We start from the raw sequence: 4,763 nt of genomic DNA on the forward strand, positions 1-4,763 counted from the left end.
CCTATCCTCAGAGTCTCTTCCTTCAAGAAATTCGCCCTGATTATTCTGTGTCTTTGAGTTGCTGAAATCGAACAGTCAAAACTCCCAGTTCCGTTTCAGCTTGCTCTCCTTGGAGCCCAGGGCAATGTGTTACTTAAATGTAACGAATGAATTTCACTGTATTTCAATGATTTGGGTGACATTTCCTTGACATTCACAATATGTCTATAAATTAGAAGTGCTATAGTTTTAACACAAAATGAATAAAATGATCAAAAGAATCCTCCAGTTACTGCCTACTTCTGACAGAGGAGAAACCAGTCTGATTGCTATGCTCTGCACACATCGAACCATACACTGAAGCCTGGAGGAAGCTCTAATGAAGTGTCTTTCCTCATTATATCTTGTTTTCCTTTTATGTTTTGTAATTCATGTAATTACTCATTGTCTCCTATCATAGTACATTACCGAAAACCTTTATTAATTCATTGAAACCCTCCGTTTACCACAATTCAGTACTCAGAAATCGTTTTCTAAATGCTTAAGCTACAGAGAAGCAAATGAAACATACCCTAATATATTCACCAGAATTTATTTTCAGTTTTGTTACCCTTTCTTTTCTTCTTAAAAACAAAAACTCTTTTACAATAGAACAAACATGTATATCCAATCTAAAAGTATTCTCACATGAAGTGTCAGGCAGTACAAATCTGGGACAGACAGCTCTTCCCAAGCTCTGGGGATTGCATTCGGTGCTCCTGGAGAGAAATCTCCGTCCTCTCCTATGGCACCAGGGTTGCTGCCAGGCCTGGGATGCATTCTGTGACCTAACTATAGGAGGACAGCAATAACTCAAACACTATGCAGGAGTACCCAGGTGGTACTAACAGCTGCTAACTGAAGGATGGGAGATTCACACCCACCCAGAAGAGCTTTGAAAGAAGGCCCTAGCTGCCTCCCCCCACAGAATCAGCTGCTGGAAATAACAATCCTAGGAAATACAGTTCTTCTCTGACACACATGAGTTGGGGTTAACTCGACATCAACCAGCTGGTTAACACTTAAATTTATTCTGTATTAAACCTTGAACTAAGCACCTTAGGGATACTGAAAGCAACCCTATGAGGTAATTATTAATCTTATTTTAGCAAAGAAATAGACTTAGTTTTTATAACTAGCAAATAACAAAACCTGAATTTAGCCCTAGACTTTTGTTGTTCCTATTTTTCATCAATCCATGCCTCTGTTTTAATGTTAGCAGTTACTTGCGAGGTAATTCTGCTTCATTGGGGCATCTCCATTACTCAACTGATACCAAATACCTGAAGATCAAATAATGGATTGATAATAAAACGAAATTTAACAGGGAGAAAAGATGCCTACGTACAAATTAAACAGACTAATCACACGTGGCACTGTTGGGTAAGCACTGAAACCCTAATCAGAAGGTCAGTGGTTCAAACTCACCTATTGCTCTGTGGGAGAAAAAGGAGGTTAACCTCTCCTATGAATATTTTCAACCTTGGAAACTCTACCTAAGGTCGCTATGAGTTAAACCGCTCAATAGCAGTGGGAATCACAAAATGTGGAACAGTACATAATCACCAACCACCAGCGCATTCTCTCTCTGCACAGAACTCAAGGAAGAATCAAGAGAGTCAACTGCCTCTCTACCTCTAACAGGAATACAGTCCACAAGTAAACTCATTTTTCACATCAATAGGACATTTTTAAGTAGAAAAAAGATGACAACACTGTGACATCTTTTAAAATTCTGTAGCAACAAAATTTCAAATCAAAGGGTATCCTATTCAATTATGTAATAACCCAAACATTTAGCAACCAAGAACACTCAATTCCATAAGTATTGCAATGAATCATGATTTTGACTAAATCTACTCAGCTCGTGGGTGTTGAGGAGGACAACTGCAGTGTTTGCCTTCAGATCTGACACGCTGGGGCATCTATGGATCCTTATGCTTTTGTGAGTAGGTGTCACAATGTTATTTTGTCATTTTCACTCTGAGGTTTTCTCCCCACTACTTCAAGTTAAAGTGGAAAGGTCTGAAAATGTGTTTTTCAAATCCAGCCAGGACAACACTTCTATTCTGGAAGTCTTTGCAAGTTAAATAAATAAAATAAAATAAGCCTCCACCAGCTGCTAGATCGGAGAGGAATACCAATCATTTCAGAAGCTGAGAAATATGTGATGAGCTACCACTTCAGTTCTTGACAAAGAAGCCCATTCAAAGCTAGGTAGGGCTGTGTTGCTCCAAATGAAATGCTAAACCTGGCAGCAGTTCTTGTCATCCTAAAATCGAATGTACACAGAGCTTCGAAGGATGCAATTTTCCTCGAATGCTATTATGGAATGCCTCCATTTTTTGAGGGAAAGATTTTTTTTTTCTTGCTGATATAGTATCTGTAGTCTCATTTTTGTGCAATGCCTTCTCAAGTTCCCTGCAATGATTATGAAGTTGTGTCTCCACCAGCTCTTTTACACAATGTATAGGCCAGGGAAGCCAGACAGACTGTTGACACGCACTGTGCACAATCTGGGAAGTGAGGGCTGTGGCCTTTCAGCACATGTTACGAGATACATTCTTTTTTTTGTCATGGTCCTCGGAATGTATGTGACAGAAATTCAGAAAGGAAGTACATTTGCCAGAGGGCAGTTGTTTTTTGCTTTGGGGAGTTAGCAAGATTCTGAAAGCTTTCCAACTTCCGTTGCCATTATTTAAACCTCATCACCCCCAATATCTAGCTATAGCCTGCATGTGGAAGAGGTGGGCATTCTTTCCTAAACTGCCCTTTGTCTCAAACATTTCTCAGACAATTTAGACATTCCAGTGTTTCGGCTGACTCTAAAATGCCCTCACACCAATAGCTGAAAGGGAAAGAAAAACTTTTCCTAACTTCTCAGTAGTCATCAGTACAGGTTCTTGGAAACTTTCTCGGTTTCACCTGTCTCGTCGACATTTCAACTAAGTACAATATACATTTAATCAGCCGGCCTCTGATTTAAGCCTATCAAGTTCTCCTCAATATCAAGTCTCTACTATTCTTTTGAAAAATGTAATTTCTAGAATCGTCAGTCCCCTGGAGTTAAAAAGTTCTCTCTTTTTGTGCCGCCAAGGGAAAACCAAACCAAACATACTGCATCAGATCAGTGCTGACTCATAGTGACTTCCCTGTGGGTTTCCAAGATTAACTGTTTATGGGAGTAGAAAGCCTCGTCTTTCTCCTGCAGGGCTGCTGGTGGTTTCAAACTGCCAACCATGAGGATCGCAGCCCACTCATAACCACTACACCACTAGGGCTCCAGCCTTCAAGGGAAGGTTCTTAAGATCCTAGGAATATTTGGTTACTTCTTCACCTCACATTCAATTCTCAACTGTGTTCGTTTTGTTCTGTCCTTACCATGCCAATAAAACTGTCCTGGCTCTGTTCTTGGTGTTTTGTTAGCCGAATCCAGTCATCTCCAAACTTGTTTCCTCAACAGCACGCAATCCTATTAGACAGTGCTACCTGCTAGGAATTACCTACTTCTGTGTTTTTTCTGGTACCACTTCCTTTGGATTTTCCTTTTTCCTCTCCCATCATTCCTTCTCAGCTCTGCACTTGGGCTCTTTTCCTTACCACCTGAGCTGTGGGTTGGGATGTCATAGGTTGATCTTTAGTCCTCTTCTCTGATGACACACTTTGCTAAGCAACCGTCTGCATATTCATGGCCCCCAATGCATCTATGCACTAATGACTTTAAAATATATTGTCTCTCTCCTGGACTTGAAGGTTACTTCACCATGAACTTTACCGATGACTGCACTATCATCTCTTCCCAGATGTTCCACAGAACCTCAAACTCAAGATGTCCAAAACTGAATGTGTAATTCTCTACCCAAAAGTTGGCTTGACTCATGTAGTAAATGAAGCACTAATCCAAAACATCTGGAATCCTGGACTAATCCCATACTGTTATTCTGCCTCAGGGCCAGACTCCATCATCTATGATCGTCATGACTACAGTAATTTTCCTTTTTGTGAGGAAACAATCTTGTTCTTGCCCTAATTAACAAGGACCAACAATTAGCAGCAGAAACAATAGGCAACAGTCTTAATTGATTCAGCATACACAACTCTGAAAGCTTTAAGTTGGCAAACGTTCCACTCAATCGGTGCCCGCGCTGTTAGATCAACGGCAGACAAGAGCAGAGCTTTCTGGGGAAATTTTAAGCAATGAGATCAAGACCCTGACAGGGAGGACTTGTACCAGGAGACGAAGCATAGCTTTACATGAATAGCCCTGACTACACAGCACAAGTAAAACAATGGCACCAGGGGGCACTAGCAAAAATAATACATTAATTTGAAATGGAAGTAATCCAGTCAAATCAAAAGCAGACCAGTTAGGAGAAAAGATCATGGCAGCATGTTTGGGGGAGATGCTTAAGGCATTTTGCTTGTTGACTTTCTGGAAGGCCCGAGAACAATAACATCTGCCTATGATGAGAGAGTTTTGAGAAATTTAGCCAAAACTTTAGCTTAAAAAATGCATAGGATGGGATGGTCTCTCTCTAGATGACAGTGTTGCAGAGGACAGCCCTGAAGATACAGGGAGAGTGGCTGGTCTGACCCTCCCACATGAGGGGAGAGTAGGAGGGGAGGGCAACAGAGCAGTGATGGGAGCAAAGCCAAAAAGTCCCCAAGGAACCCCTAGTGTGGACTTCTGACTCAGAGGGCAGCCCTTGGCACCCCATCTGAACTGGTTGGGGGTTACTCACTGA

The sequence above is a fragment of the Echinops telfairi genome, unplaced genomic scaffold, assembly GCF_000313985.2.
Source record: "Echinops telfairi isolate 266 unplaced genomic scaffold, ASM31398v2 ScPeMD7_18;HRSCAF=68, whole genome shotgun sequence".
In the NCBI taxonomy this organism is placed as follows: domain Eukaryota; kingdom Metazoa; phylum Chordata; class Mammalia; order Afrosoricida; family Tenrecidae; genus Echinops; species Echinops telfairi.